The sequence below is a fragment of the Gopherus evgoodei genome, chromosome 3 (assembly GCF_007399415.2).
Source record: "Gopherus evgoodei ecotype Sinaloan lineage chromosome 3, rGopEvg1_v1.p, whole genome shotgun sequence".
NCBI lineage: Eukaryota > Metazoa > Chordata > Testudines > Testudinidae > Gopherus > Gopherus evgoodei.
This window is the reverse complement of record NC_044324.1, coordinates 73,230,948-73,248,321: the sequence shown is the minus strand read 5'-3', so window position 1 is coordinate 73,248,321 and position 17,374 is coordinate 73,230,948.

Below are 17,374 nucleotides of genomic sequence, written 5' to 3'. Positions count from 1 at the left end.
CTCTCAGAGCCCAGAGAGAACAAAACCAAACCCAAAAAACATGAACAAAGGCTTCCCTCCACCAATATTTGAAAGTATCTTGTCTCTTGATTGGTCCCCTGGTCAGGTGTTTGGTTCCCTGTTTGTTAACCCTTTACAGGTAAAAGAGACATTAACCCTTAACTATCTGTTTATGACAGACACCCATGACTGGCCTATGCCAGCTGGCTCGGGCTAAGGGGCTGTTTAATTATGGTGTAGACCAGAGGTTCTCAAGCTTTAGCAACCTCCATTTTGATTTAATTATGTTTGTGGACCCTCAAGGCCCCCGCTCAGCCCCAGGCCCCATCTCCATTTCACCCCTTCTCCCAAGGCCCCACCCACACCCCTCCTTTTCCCCACCCCTTTCCACTCCCTCCCCCAAGTGTGCCCATACTCACTCCTCTCCCTCCCTCCTAGTGTCTCCTGCATGCCACTGAACAGCTGCTCCGTGGACACTAGTTTGAGAAACTCTGGTGTAGACGTTTGGGCTCAGCTGGAGCCTGGGCTCTAGGACTCTGTAAAGTGGGAGGGTCCCAGAGTCTGGGCTCCAGCCAAACTCAAATGTCAACTTAGCAATTACACAGTCCCTTAGCCTCAGTCCCATGAGCCCGAGACAGCTGACATGGGCCAGCGATGGGTTTTTATGGGTTTTTAATTGGAGTGTAGACATACCCTTAGACATTTCTGATATTTTTACCATGGATGTCTAATTTTTGGCCATAGAGTAGATTAAATCACAAATTCTGACTTTTCTATGTTCATTTGTCAAGGCTGTATAAAGACAGGGTTTCAGTTTTAGAAGATTTTCTTAAAATGTTGTTTAACCTTTCATTTATGAGTAAACAGACAATTCCTTGCCTGAACTCAGTAAATGAAAAAAAATTGGAAGTCTCAGGGAAAGCCTGCAACTAAAGAAGCACCCAAAAGACTGAGGCACATTGGAGAAAAAGGACAGGCTAGGGGAAAAAATAAAGACCCCCTTTGTCTTACTCCTGGAACAAAGGAGTTGTGTACATGAAACTCTGCTCCTACATCACTTAGAGTGAGTCGGCCTGCACATCTATGTCAGTATCAGTGCTTGTGTTGTCTCTTTTATATTTGTAACTGAGAACATAGCTGAAGGAATGGCAGGGCTCTGGAGGGATTTGCTGGTGGTTATTGGGGTGTTTTGAAAACTGTTAAAATTAACAGCGTCGCTCGAGGGGCTATGCTGAGAATATTCAGTCCAGGCAAACTGTAAAGTGCAGGGCAGGCAATCCCCCAAACTAGTGGTTTATTCTAATAATTAGATTCACCAAGCCAGTAAGAAAACAGCTTGTATAATAGCTTACTGGCTATTAAGCAGCTAAAATAAAGTTCCCTTTAAGCAATCCAGCCTTTGGCTACCAGCCAGTCAAGTCTACATGGTGAGGGTTATTTAAAACCTTATTCACCATATATAAAGTTCTACCAATCCCACGAGATTGGACATAGTTGTGGGGACCTCTGAATTGGTGGGAGATCTTACCCAAATACACATTTACATTAGTGAATAAGAATTGGCTGAATGATTTATTTAAAAAAAAAGAGTTACTGTGCTTAAAAGATCATTATACATACAGCTATGAGACAAGTCTGAGGAATTGTCACAGGTTGAAGTGTCACTAGAGGAAGTTTTGGAATTAATTGATAAACTTAACAGTAACAAGTCACCGGGACCAGATGGCATCCACCCAAGGGTTCTGAAAGAACTCAAATGTGAAATTGTGGAATTATTAACTGTGGTTTGTAACCTGTTCTTTAAATCAGCTTCTGCACCCAATGACTGGAAGATAGCTAATGTAACACCAATATTTAAAAAGGGCTCTAGAGGTGATCCTGGCAATTACAGACTGGTAAGTCTAACGTCGGTACCGGGCAAATTAGTTGAAACAATGGTAAAGAATAAAATTGTCAGACACATAGAAGAACATAACTTGGTAGGCAAAAGTCAATATGGTTTCTGTAAAGGGAAATCATGTCTTACTAATCTATTAGAGTTCTTTGAAGGGATCAACAAACATGTGGACATAGTATACTTAGATTTCCAAAAAGCCGTTGACAAGATCCTTCGCCAAAGGCTCTTACATAAATTAAGTTGTCATGGGATAAGAGGGAAGATCCTTTCATGGATTGAGAACTGGTTAAAAAACAGGGGGCAAGGCGTAGGAATAAATGGTAAATTTTCAGAATGGAGAGGGGTAACTAGTGTGTTCCCCAAGGGTCAGTCCTAGGACCAATCCTAGTCAACTTATTCATAAATGATCTGGAAAAAGGGGTAAACAGTGGGGTGGCAAAGTTTGCAGAGGATACTAAACTGCTCAAGATAGTTAAGGCCAAAGCAAACTGTGAAGAACTTCACAAAGATCTCACAAAACTAAGTGACTGGGCAACAAAATGGCAAATGAAATGAAATGTAATGTGGATAAACGTAAAGTAATTCACATTGGAAAAAATAACCCCAGCTATACATACAATATGATGGAAGCTAATTTAGCCACAATGAGTCAGGAAAGAGATCTTGGAGTTGTCATGGATAGTTCTCTGAAGACATCCATGCAGTGTGCAGCAGCAGTCAAAAAAGCAAACAGGATGTTAGGAATTATTCAAAAAGGGATAGAGAATAAGATGGAGAATATCTTATTGCCCTTATCTAAATCCATGGTACGCCCACATCTTGATTACTGCATATAGATGTGGTCTCCCCATCTCAAAAAAGATATACTGGCATTAGAAAAAGTTCAGAAAAGAGCAACTAAAATGATTAGGGGTTTGGAATGGGTCCCATATGAGGAGAGATTAAAGAGGCTAGGACTTTTCAGCTTGGCAAAGAGGAGATTAATAGGGGATATGATAGAGGTATATAAAATCATGAGTGATGTGGAGAAAGTGAATAAGGAAAAGTTATTTACTTATTCCCATAATATAAGAACTAGGGGCCACCAAATGAAATTAATGGGCAGCAGGTTTAAAACAAATAAAAGGAAGTTCTTCACACAGCCCACAGTCAACCTGTTGAACTCCTTGCCTGAGGAGGTTGTGAAGGCTAGGACTATAACAGGGTTTAAAAGAGAACTAGATAAATTAATGGAGGTTAAATTCATTAATGGCTATTAGCCAGGATGGGTAAGGAATGGCGTCCCTAGCCTTTGTTTGTCAGAGGGTGGAGATGGATGGCAGGAGAGAGATCACTTGATCATAACCTGTTAGGTTCACTCCCTCTGGGGCACCTGGCATTGGCCACTGTCTGCAGACAGGATACTGGGCTGGATGAATCTTTGGTCTGACCCAGTATGGCCGTTCTTATGTTCCTATATGAATAAAGGTCTGAGGTCAGTTTTATAGGAGAGATGGAGAGGCTTCTAATTTGTAAAATCCTTCCAGAATCAGTTCAATAGGTTATAGTTCAATAGGCAGCTCATGTGTAGAGTATGTTCAAATTCTTACATAAGAATTTACAGGGATAATCCAGGGTAGATCTGGAGACCTCAGTAGCAAGTTGCTCTGACAAAGTTCAAGCAGATCTGAGGTAAAACAAGATCAGACCTGAAGCTTCCTGCATAGCAGCGAGTGATCACAGCAGGTGTTCCTTGGATGAAGAATAGATAATATACCTTGTTGCTCTGAAGTAAATCCCTATTTCCTAGGCACACTCTGGTAACCAGTTGCCTTCATTAGTATAAGGCAATTAACCATTCAACCATAGGTAGTTTACTACAAACTTCAAAGAGAAATAAAGACAATGATATTACATCACAAGTTTCATCTAAATGTTAATATCCCCTTTTGATCTCTGAATCAATAGACTGTATAGTAATAAAACATTAAAGACAGGAACTGAAGTTTAGCATCTATAATTTAATTAGATCACACTGTTAAACTTCAAACAAGATATAGGTAAACAGACAAATACAATTAGTATCTACTTTTAATTCTCTAACAACACAGGTTTACATTTCAAGAACTGTAGTCATTTAACATATACAAGGAATGGCCCTGTTTACCATTTCAGTACTTTTCTAATATTTCCTTAAAAGCTGATTTGGGATCACTTAGCCTGCTGGTTGCTTAACTCTCGCTGGCTCAGTGTCACACTACCACTTTACATTCTGAAGGGTTTCCTGGTTCTGCTTGCAGGGAAGAGGCTCTCACATAAGTGTCTGAAGTGGGTCCTCAGCAGTCAATGGGCAAAAAAGCCAATCTGCAGCAAACTGGGTTGAGTTGTGCCTCTGCCTTAAGTAGTAGCTTGCTATGTCTCTGTATGTGACAGTTATATGTTAGATTTTTGGATTCTAAGAAATGATGTTGCAACCTTTCAGGAGGAGTATTTGTTTTTAACTCTCTGTGTGTGCTGTAAACATAAGTTATTTCTTTATTTAAAAAAGAAATAACATTTTGGTGGGTTTTGTTAGACTACAAATTAGCCTTGGAAGGGAAGCTGGTTAAAGTGTGCCTTTTGCTTTTTACATAGCATATGCAATCTGAAAGAAGCACATGGGCACAGTGGGTCCAAATAACGGTTTGCCAACTGTATGCAGGTCCTAGATACATATACACACTGCTACTGACGCAGGTTTCTGATGGCTTCTGAAACATAAAATATCTAAAGGTATGCTACCCAAATCCTATATGCTACAAAGTAAGCTAGTGCTTTAGTAAGACGTGCTTTAAAATTCATATAACGTCCTTAAATTCATTTTAAATGCTGCCCTCTGACCTATATATAACAATATAAAGGAACAATTTAAGAGGCCAATCCATAAAAATTCTGCATCTCTAAAGCACACTGTAGCTCAGGCCATTCCTCTGTATGCTGCCTTTTCTGTGATTTAGTCTTCTGCAATTTCTCTAGAAGGCAGTTATTTCACATAAGATACTTATTTTTGAATTATGAAAGGATCTATGTCAGTTTTTTTTTTCATTCATAACTGTTTTCTCAAGATACGATGAGACTAAAGTTTGACCATGCTGTACATCCTTGCAGGGTTCCTGGACAACTTATTGTCCTCAGCACAGTACACAAAACACAATGATCCGCTGTACTGTTCCCAGCATAAAATAACTGAATAATCTCCCACTGCTCTACCCAACTTGGGCTGCGCTTTGTGTAAAATACACTTCCTTTCACTTGCAGCGTCAGCCCCCTAGCCGAGCTTCATGTACCCTGTGGTCAGGTGCCATATTGGCAGGTTAGCAGAGGAGCTTCAGAAGAGCAGAATGAGTAATGACCTGCAGACTCACGAGCAGCGTTGTGGTGTTCTAAATTCTCTTATTTAAGAAGTTTTCACTAGCCATGCTGGCTGGGTGGGAGGTATCCTGTGGTCCCAGGTTTCTTGAAATGACCAGATTACAGATGTATTGGACATTTGGAGCATATATGAAATCTGGGTTTCTGTGGCAGCTCATGTCTTGCACAGGGGAGTTTTAAAAATGTATGTAATGCTGATGAAATTCAGGAAGGTTCCCTATTGTATATTCAACTAGAGCAGTGTCAAGCCTGGTTTTAAATGTTCTCTCTCTTCCTTTGCCAGACAATTCCACAACACATAGATGTTACTGTCAGAAACGTTCTGCTTCAGATTGTTTCTCCTGATAACTAGTTAAACTTTTTCCATAATTTCACTTAAGTCACCAAGCAATTGCTGGATGGTAACACCTTTTACTCATTCCATTCTAGATTAGTTTTACTTATGCAGTGAAAGTTTGCTGTCCTGTTACTAGTCATCCCAAGCACTCTAGTCTCATTTTCATTATTAGTAGAGATGGGCCTGAGCTACAAACCCTGGAACCAGATCTAAATATGGATTTGAACTGTGAACTCCCTGAAATATAGGAATATTCAGATCCAGAGTCTCTCCAGCCCATTATGGCAATATAGGTCAGCTGCAAAATGTGGAGTTAGATCCAGGTTTGGGTTCAGAAACAACATACAGACGCACTCTCTCTCTTTCCTCTTTCCCTCCTTCAAACATTTGGGGATTTCAAATCCAGGGAGTTCATTAATCTAAGTGCAAAACCCCACAATTTAAAAATGGTTTTCATTCAAGATATTATTTTAAGACAGATTCCCAGTTTTCACCACAAGCTAATTAAAACTAGGGCTATTGGAAATGGCAGAAACTAATACAATATTGGATATTAGAAGATTTATGTTACATTTCAGTTGACATCCCTTCTTTGCTCCCAGCCAGTTTTGGAAGGGTTCCTTTTAAGTCTTGAAGCAATTAAAATTGCTCATGGATTCCTCCACTAGCTCTGACTGGCCTACAAAAATTCATTTCATTCCTAGCATATTATAAACTGTCTGTCTGATCTAGTCCAGGGAACAAGGATCAGAGAATGACTACAAAGGAGAGGGATGTTCAGAAGGAAAATAAAGGAAGAGGAAAAATAATGGAAGAAAGGAAAGGCAGAAGGTGGAAGACCATGAGTTGTAGCTAAGAAGAATAAATAAAAGCTTATTACTTAGCTCTGACAAATCTTGCAGTTCAATGCTGGTGGAATTTTTTGAAAGCCACATTGCTGTAGGTTTTCATGTCTGGTTTCACCAGGATGGCCAGATTATGGAGCTAGTCACACAGCAATCATTAACATATATATAGTTAATAAATGTGGCCTTGTATCATTGTGTCCTGCCAAACAGAGTAATGATTTTGCAGATTTGTAACTTTTCAGTCTATAACTAGAACTATTCTGATTTTATATAATACTGTTGGCTACGGAAGTATCCACTCTGTGGGATGGGAGTAGAATCTGATGTACCTGAAAAAGTGGAGGTTAATGCATTCAGTTAGTGCAGCTGTGAAACTTTTCCCATGTAAAGCAAACCCAGAAAACATGAGGGATTTTCATGTTCCCTTTCAAGTGCAAAGAGGCAGAGCGCAGAACTCATACCTGAGGAGCAGAGGGCTAAAATGGCCTTGAGACACCTTTGTGATCTTCTGATTCTAGGCTGTGCTGGGGGCTGGTGGGCCCTCAATATAGTTTAAACAGCCACAAGGTCTAAATTAGGGCAGCCTCCCCAGGCTGCTGAATGAGCCAGAGCACTGGCCTGGAACCTCAGTAATGTTGCTGCACTCCACTCCCGCTCCTAGCTCTGCCCTTGGCTCTTCTCCTACTCTGTGGCTTGTGAAGGGGTTCTCTGAATAAAGCCTTTCACGTGTCTCTGCAGTGCCTGTGCTGCCTCATGGGGCAGATTCTGGGGGTTAGATCCCTTTACGTTGCATTGGCCCTTTTACCCAGCATAAAGGGCAAGTACAGGCTGAGGATCTCACTCCATTCTTTTCTGTGAGGCACCTTGCACAGCTTTGAGCTCGATAGATAATGATACTGAGTGGTAGCAGATCTAGTTTCATTCTGTAGGTTGTGAACCGTAGAGTTGCCAACATTCTAATTGCACAAAACTGAATACTCTTGCCCTGCCTCCACCCCTGCCCTGAGACCCTGGTCCTGCCCTCAATTGCTTGCTCTCCCCCATCTTCACTCACTCCCTCCTACACCCCGACCCCCTACCCCAGACGAGTGACAGTGAGGACTCCAGCTGGGGGTGTGGCCTCCAGGGTGGGGCTGTAAATGAGGGGTTCAGGGTGCAAGAGAGGGCTCTGGGCTGGGGGTTGGGATGCAGAAGGGGATGTGGGGTCCAGCTGGGGGTGGGGTGCACTTTGGGGTGGGATCGGGGATGAGGGCTCCAAGCTGTGGCTGAGGAGTTTGGAGTGTGGGTGGTGGCTCAGGGCACAAGCTCTGGAAGGGAGTTTGGGTGCAGGAGGGGGGCTCAGGGCTGGGGTAGCGGATTAGAGTACAGGAGGGGATGCGGGCTCTGGGAGGGAGTTAGAGTGTAGGAGGATGTTCTGACCTGGGGCAGGGGGTTGAGATGAGGGGTTTTGGAGGGAGTTAAGGTGCAGGAAGGGGTTTTGACCTGGAGCAGTGGGCTCAGGGTGTGGGCTCCGGCTGGGTGGCACTTACTTCAGGTGGCTCCTGATCAGTGGCGCAGTGAGGCTAAGGCAGGCTCCCTGCCTAAGTGCTGCTCCTGGAAGCAGCTGGCATGTCAGGCCCCTAGGCGGAGGCACAGCCAGGCGGCTCTGCATGCTGTCTCTACCTGCAGGCACCACCCCTGCAGTTCCCATTGGTTGTGGTTCACATTTCCACTTCACCAAGCTCTGAATTCATTACTAGAATATAAATATAAATAAGGGATCTCTTTTTTGAAATAGATTTAATGATTTTGCTTTCTGGAGCAGCCCCATTTGAATTTATATTGCAAATAAATTATCCAATAAATTTAGTGCTATTTTATGTTTACAAAACAAACCAATTCTTATTTCTGCAAAATGTATTAATCCTTTATCAGAATTCACCCACTAGTTTGGACAACAATTTTCATTTAATAAGTTGTTCTTGGACAGTTGACTATTGACTATTAGTGCTGCTTGGGAATTTGGACAAAATTTTTTTGTTGTTGAAACTGAAATTTTGCAGAAATGTATCAGGTTCAGTGAAATTTTGTTAAGAATGGTTTCTTAGGTCCACAATAGAATTTCTGGTCAAAATCAAAATGAGAGAGACCTGGTGGTTAAAGTATTTACAGGACATGTGGGAGATCTGCATTCAAATCCTTGCTTGTCTTCATTTGAAGTATGGACTTGAACCCCGGTGTCTCCCATCCTGCGAGGGTGCCCTGGCTACCAAGCTATTGGAGATTCAGGGTGGATGACGTTTTTCCATGAAAAAAATAAAGGTTTGGTTTATTCTGATGCAGAAGAGGAAAAATGTGTAAACCCCGCCCCAACGCCACATGCAATATGGGAAACCATTTCCTGCCTAACTATATTCACTAGTTATTATTTTATCTTTGTGTAATCAGTCACTGAAGTCCCATGGCATTTGTTCTGTTCCCCCTGATTAGACGACAAATATTTTAAACAGGAGAATAACGAGTGACATAGTTTGTAACAAACAAAGAGACAGATTCTCAGCTGGTATAAAGCAGCCTAGCTCCAGTGGATAAGATGTAAGATAGAATTATAGAATGCAACACTAAAAATAATATTGGCATATAAGTATTAGATTGTGGTAGTGTCCAAGATATCCTAAAAGTTATCCAAACACAAAGGAAGATATGGTCCCTGTGCTGCAGAACACAATCTAAAGAGAGACAAAACAGAGAAGAGGAAAGGGATATAATATGGAAGCAAAGTGTTCAGAGCAATGATACGCACATATATAGAGAGTTTCATTTTTCTGGTCTCAATTCCTGGTCTTCTGAGAGTGCCAACAACGATTTTTGGTGATGTGTGTTACCTTCTGAGGGCCAGAGCATACTTAGATATCACTTCAGTATGTTAATATAAAGCATTTCTTTTGGTCCCCCCTATTTCCTTTCTCCTTTGGTGAGTTGGGTATACAGCAGTTGTTTTGGTAAGCGTACATCAGGCATGCGCACACGGTGCTGGCCCCACCTCATCTGGTGCTGGATAATCTAATGGCCACAGGAAGCATGAAATCACTGTGTAAGCACAGGTCTCATTCTATGGCAGATGGACCTCCTTACCGGACAAATATTTAGAATCAGAGGGTTACATGCTGAAAGAAAGTATTAAAATTAGATTTAGCCCAAGTTCTGTATTCTCTTGCATGTTCTCTCTTTAAAGCACCTGGAATTGGCCACTGTCTGAAGACAGGATACTGGGTTAGATGGACCATTTGTTCTCACCCAGTATGGCCATTCTTATAATCTATTAGGTGTTTTTTTCCCCAGACTGGAAAGGTAGGGTTTTATCATCTGGTCCTGATGCCCTGATTTTTGCAACAATTCCTTTAGAATAGATATATAATCTCAAGATGAACTGCCTTTGCTTCACTGTCTGTGGTCTCCCTTCCCTGAGGTCAATGTCTAGCTTCCCCAGGACTATAGGAAAGTCTGTCAGGAAGTTCAGGATTGAGTGGAACCATGGTGTGGAAGGTCAGTGGGGCAGAGTCAGATGGCAACATTCTGACTAATCCTTCATCACCTTCTGCAAGGGTGCTTTCTGCTTTGGCATAATGTCCAAACTCTCATGTCTTATTTGGAAACCCATTATGATCAGATATCCTTTAGCTGGGTGAAGTAAGACACAACATTGTACACTTGTACATTAGGCTGATAGTAACCATACATCTTTCTGGAAGCCAGAAGGGCAGGCTGAACAGTAGGGGATGTCCAAATATTGATTGCACCACCTTATAAAATTGTTAATATAATTTGACAATCAAGTCAGTATTTGAGAAAAAGCAACAGAGTACACAATATACAGTTTAAAATTCTATGAGCAGCCATTTGCTAAATCATGTATGAAAGGAGAAAGGATTCTCCCACTATTTAGGACCGACAGGCTTGGTTACTGTAACACATTGTATCTAGTAATGAGACTGCTAACCTTGCAACAGCTTACAACCTTGGGTTCAGAACATAGCAGCTTGTTTTCTGAACAGCACAGGCTGCTACGAGCACATTATGCCAATGCCCTGCTCTCTGTAGTTGGCTCCCTGTTGAAAACTGAGTTAAACTGAAGTTTTTACAACCCCTCTTCAAAGCACTAGAAGGTACTGTCCCAAGTGACGTGAGGAATTGGCTCACTCTGTGTGGTCATGACTTTCCACATCATCTACTTTCTGTTGGAACAATAAAATGTTAACTTCAGCAGCGACGCTTGAGAGTCAGGAGGCAGAACTTTCTCATCAGCAAGCCCACATATCTGGAACTCAGCCTTGAACGTGATCAGAATGACCAGGAAGCTCAGCACTATCATAACAAAATGCAACACATCTGTTTGACCTAGTTTACCTATCATAACCAAAACCCACACAAGTAAAACTAAACTATTTCCACTAACCAGGCATAAGTGTTTGTGGGAGATTTAGAGTGAGCGAGCTTTGCATTCAGTCTGAGTGGGATTTTCAAAAGTGTTCAGTGTTGTGCTAAATCTGCTCCCTTAGGAGTAACATTGAATCCAATGGGGGCATAGTCAGGCCAGTGCTAAAGATCCCACCCTGAGTCCATAAGGTGCTGAGACACCATAGGTATTAACATGATATAAATATTTAGCTAGGTTCCATGAGGCCAAATATTGATGAACAATAGGTGAAACATGTTAGGTCTTAAACTTGGTAAGGAGAAGGAGTGTAAATTTTTGGTGCAGGATATTTTCCTACAATTAGTGGGAAAATAATACAGCACTCTTCCCCAAGATAAGAGTTCCTCAGTCATAGAAATGAATGATATTTCATAGAGTTCACTAAAGTGAAACTGTGTTCCATAAAACAAAAAGTAGTCATATTTTTATATGTTTAAGCCCACTGAGGTGTATAGTATCTTAACCATAAACAACACAGTATGTATAATTAAGGAGCCATTGAAGTTCATAATGCATGTCACCTCCTCATCAGCCTCCACACATTTAAATTAGTTTTAGGAAATGCATAAGCTTTTTTAGTCATGAACAATATGCCACAGTTCAAAGTTTGAGTAGTTTTTGGGAAAGCTGGTGGGTGTTTATAGCAACAAAAATAACATCTTACAATTGAATAGAACTTTTAATTTTCAGAGAGCCCAAAACATCATATCTATGCATATATATATAGGGATTGCTTCACTTAGCATGGAAGCACAGCCAACTCTTGTTGGGTGGGCGTGTCAGTCTGTATCGCTATAGAATCATAGAATATTAGGGTTGGAAGAGACCTCAGGAGGTCATCTAGTCCAATTCCCTGCTCAAAGCAGGACCAACACCAACTAAATTATCCCAGCCAGGGCTTTGTCAAGCTGACCCTTAAAAACCTCTAAGGATGGAGATTATACCACCTCCCTAGGTAACCCATTCCAGTGCTTTACTATAGTGTTTACTATCCAATCTGGACCTCTCCCACTGCAACTTGAGACAATTGCTTCTTGTTCTGTCATCTGCCACCATTGAGAACAGCCTCGCTCCATCCTCTTTGGAACCCTCCTTCAGGTAGTTGAAGGCTGCTATCAAATCCCCCCTCACTCTTCTCTTCTGAAGACTAAATAACCCCAGTTCCCTCAGCCTCTCCTCATAAATCATGTGCTCCGGCCCCCTAATCATTTTCATTGCCCTCCATTGGACTCTTTCCAGTTTGTCCACATCCCTTCTGTAGTGGGGAGGACCAAAACTGGATGCAATACTCCAGTTATGGCCTCACCAGTGGAATAATCACTTCCCTCAATCTGCTGGCAGTGCTCCTACTAATACAGCCCAATATGCCGCTGGTCTTCTTGGCAACAAGGGCACACTGCTGACTCTCCAGTTTCTCATCCGCTGTAATCCCCAGGTCCTTTTCTGCAAAACTGCTGTTTAGCCAGTCGGTCCCCAGCCTGTAGCAGTGCATGGGATTCTTCCTTCCTAAGTGCAGGACTCTGCATTTGTCCTTGTTGAACCTAATCAGATATCTTTTGGCCCAATCCTCCAATTTGTCTAGGTCAGTCTGGACCCTATCCCTAACCTCCAGCATATCTACCTCTCCCCCTAGCTTAGTGTCATCTGTGAACTTGTTGAAGGTGCAATTAATCCCATCATCTGGATCACTGATAAAGATGTTGAACAAAACCGGGCCCCAGAACCAAATCCTGGGGCACTCTGCTTGATTCCGGCTGCCAATTAGACATCGAGCTGTTTATCACTATCCATTGAGCCCGACAATCTAGCCAGCTTTCTATCCGCCTTATAGTCCATTCATCCAATCCATATTTTTTTAACTTGCTGGCAAGAGTACTATGGGAGACCATATCAAAATCTTTGCTAAGTCAAGATATATCACATCCACCACTTTCCCCATATCCACAGAGCCAGTTATCTCATCACAGAAGGTAATCAGGTTGGTCAGACATGACTTGCTTTTGATGAATCCATATTGACTATTCCTGATCACCTTCCTCTCCTCCAAGTGCTTCAAAATGGATTCCTTGAGGATCTGCTCCATGGTTTTGCCAGGGACTGAAGTGAGGCTGACCATTCTGTAGTTCCCTGGGTCCTCTTTCTTCCCTTTTTAAAATATGGGCACTATATTTGCCTTTTTCCAATTGTTCGGGACCTTCCCCAGTCAGAGGTGGCTCTAGGAATTTTGCCACCCCAAGCACAGCAGGCAGGCTGCCCTCCGTAGGCACGCCACTGAGAGCAGCCTGCCTGCTGCCCTCGCAGCACCAGCAGAGCACCTCCCACGGCTTGCCGCCCTAAGAACACGCTTGGCATGCTGGGGCCTGGAGCCGCCCCTGCCCCAGTCGCCACGAATTTTCAAAGATAACGGCTAATGGCTCTGCAATCACGTCAGCACTCTTGGATGCATTAGATCTGGACCCATGGACTTTGCATGTGCAACTTTTCTAAGTATTCGTTAACCTGTTCTTTCACCACTGAGGGCTCCTCACCTCTTCCCCATACTGTGCTGCCCAGTGCAGCAGTCTGGGAGCTGACCTTGTCTGTGAAGACCAAGGCAAAAAAAGCATTGAGTACTTCAGCTTTTTCCACCCCTTTTATGGAAGTATGATACATTTTGAACAAAGTATGCCTTGTCAGGTATCATTTCAAAACTCATAATTTGCTGACCATTATTGTCCCAGTGAAATGTGTGTGGCAATATTGTATGTAAAATTATAAGATTCTAGTGTATGATATTACTAAGACATGTTCAAAGTTTGGGGAGCAGTCACAAACTTTTCCCCAGAGACAAAGGCTAGCTGACGCCTCAGCCAGGTATCAATAAAATCAAATGAACCACCACATGGTTACGTGGCCATTCTGTGACAGGAAAGAGGTTATGGGTGAAAAATCTACATCTTGACAAAGAAACAGTTTGGGATTCCCATCCACACAGACTATCTCCTGAATCTCAGCTGGAGATGATCCTCAAAGGGGAGAAAACTATAAGAAGATAGAGCAGACACCCAGAATACTCTCTCTTTCTCTCTACCCATGGCTTTGATAACACTTGAACAAAGGATAGAACATTGGACTGGGGTAGGGATCCTGACTGAAAGAAATTCAGCTAGTAAGACTGCTTAAAAATGTGGTGAGAGAGACCTTTGCTTTTAATTCATTTAGCTTGTTATTGTGTTTTACCTTTATTTTCTTGTAGCCAATTCTGAATTGCATGCCTCATTACTTGTTGTCACTTAAAGTCTATCCTTCTGTAGTTAATAAACCTGTTTTATTGTTTTATCTCAACTAGTGTGCTTGGATTGGAGTGTTTGGGAAACTCCCTTTGTGATAATAGGATTTATATATATCATTTTCTAGTAATAAAATGACAGACTTTATGAGCTTGAATTGTCCAGGAGAGATCTGCGCAGTACAATATGTACATTCCTGGGGAAAGTCTGGGACTGGGAACTTGCCTGTGTTGCTCTGCAGTGTAATTCAAGAATGTCTGTTTATAGCAGTCATACAAGATAACTGGGAGTAACTTACATACTGAAGGCTGTGTGTGAGCAGACCAGGAGTAGTTGCTCTCACAGCAAAGCAACGTAAGAGGCATCCCAGGCTGGAGAACTGAGGGGACACAGCTGTTCATCAATCCAGATTACCCAGAGAACAATGCCACAGTGGAACCATGGCAGGTGTTCAGTCGTGCATACTAACGTTTTAGGACAGGAAGTGAAAAATACCATATTAAAGGGATTTAAACTGGTAGAATGTAGTCATCTCAGACTGGGTTTTCCCCAAGACACTAAGGCTAGCAGAGCAATCCTCTCAAAAGGTGTCTAACACCACTGCCAAAACACTGCACCTGTAGTATTTCAGAAGGAAGAGTCGCATCTACTGTACTACCACCATTTTCTATGAATGCTTACTTAGTTGTCTCCTGTCTATGTAAGATCAGGCCTGACCCACCTTAGCTTGTAAGGTCTGACTACATAATGACACTCGGTAATGTGGCAATGTATTCTGCATGCACATTTTAAAGGTATTCTGATATGTAGTGTCCACATTAACTTTTTAAAAAATTAGTGTTTAAGAGACTGAACAACTTGGTGTTTTTTTCCAGAAAATACATGATGCAATAGCTTACCTCCAGTTGATGCAACTACCAGCCATCCATGCAATCCAGAGTAACGTGCACAATGAGAGAAAAGACAACATACATTTTTCTGAATGATTAAAAATATTCTATAAGTGTAAAGATCAGGCACCTGGCAATAGTTTTTCCCCACGAGTAATAAAAAGCACAACATTAGACCAAATTCTGCGATTGTTCTTCTCACGACTTCAGTGGAGCTACGCCTGAGAAGGGACAGTAGGCCTGGCCTATTCATGTGACTGTTCTCAGGACATCCAGATTTCTACTGAAAACATGGAACACATTTATTTGGATGTTCTAATTTTTTATATTATTTTGTTTAAAAGTATTAGCAAAAGCACAGGCAACAGCATTGAAGCCTAAATGTTAGAAAACTGAGCCAAAGAAATTCATGCAGCACCAACTGTTACTTGACTAGTAAGAAATATGGGGAACATATAAGCTCTGAAAGAAAACAAACAAGTGAAATTTGCCTAACGTTTTCCACAGACTGAAAGTTCGACTTTTGACAAAATCTTTGTGCTAATTGCTTAATTTCTAAGTGCCCCAAACTGAGCTAGATGCCTTTTAGAAACAAACAAAGATGTAGTTCCTACCCTAAGGAACATAATTCTAAATCTGACAGCACAGAGCTAGTGATAGTCAGCATTAAAAAATTTGGAAGGAGTAAGGGGAAAGGAAGGACAAGGGTTACAATAATATCAAGTGGCTATGCAGTAAGACATAGACATCTTGATTATAATAAATGAAAAGCTTAGGAATTTCCTACTATCTCATTGTCTGTAGCACGACTGAACAAGATGGGAAATGATCGAACTTGATATTGGTGTATATTGTCTCATTCTGCATATTAAAATAGGCAGGAGCAGAACTAATTTGGCTATCCTGTAATACTAATGGAAGTTCTCTGTGGTATGCTGGAAAAGATTTTATTATGTCTATTTAATGCAAATCAAATGTTTGAAGAATGCTTTATTTCAGCATCAGCACCTTAACTGTTTATCCATTACTTTTTTACAGAACTACAAAAATAAGTAAATGACTGCAGGTGGGAGGGTAGTAAAATGAATATGCTGTAGATGAGCAGTATAATGTTTAAGGTATGCCAATAGCCCAATAGTTTTGCAATGACAGGTGTAATAATAATACAGTGTTTAGGATCCTCCCTTCCCAGTTCTTCTTCATCATGGTTTTTAGTTACACAAATTCTGGGATAGGTAATCAAAAGCAATTTTATCATGTATTCATACCTATCTTACATAAGATTGCAGTTAAACCAGATATAGAACCCAGTAAAGCAATATTTACTTGCATAAAAATGCTATTGACTGGGGCCCTTAATTACAAATTTGGGGCCAAAGTTGCTTCCATTGATGTCGATGGGAGATTTGTCTTCAAAGTCAATGAAGACAGGTTCAGGCCCTTGAATGAAAGGCACTGCTGAACGTGTATGTATTGCTTGTCATTTAGCTCCAGAACAGGTTTGTGCTCCAGGATTTGGAGGCCAAAACCTTGAAAAAATGTAGCTCAACTTGTCCAACTGTCAGTGGTCGGTGTGGAGCTATGTGTTCTAAGGAAACATATTGGATTTTGACACTATTTGCGCACTGTGATATTGCCAATGCAAACGTGGCAGTAGAACAGGGCTGACTTTTTCTTTTTTAAGGGAAAAATGGGTTCAGTGTTCATTAACGAAGGTTAACAAAATGAATGAAAAAGGGCTGCTTTTGCTTCCTTTATTGCAGAAATTTTGCAACTGTTGAAAGTTTCTGCAGAGGCACTGGGGCTTAAGTGGACATTTTGGCTGGGTAAGGACTGCAGGGTCAAGTCCACAGCTTTTAAATGTGTTCATATACTGTATGCTACAGTGGTCATTTTATCCCTAAGAATTCCTTCTTTACAAAATATTGTCCTGTGTCTAAGGAGTGCTGAGCATCCACTTCTCTCATTGACATGAATGAGCGCTCAGCATTCTCACTCTCAGAAAAAAAGCCCAAATAATGTGTTTTACATGGCCAGAATACTTCACAGTGTGAAAAATAGAGATGGCAATAAATGAGACAAAACTTTAGATTTCACGGTTATTGCTTCTATAAAATCCCAAACCTCTTAATTAAAGCTGGTTGGAAGAAATGAACATCATTTGTGACAAATTGTTATGGAAATTTAGACTTTTTAAATTGTTACCCATTCTAATTTTAATAAGTTATTTCAACAGACAAGCAAATTATGTCTTTGTGATAAAGCAGATAGGCACACTGACAGCAAG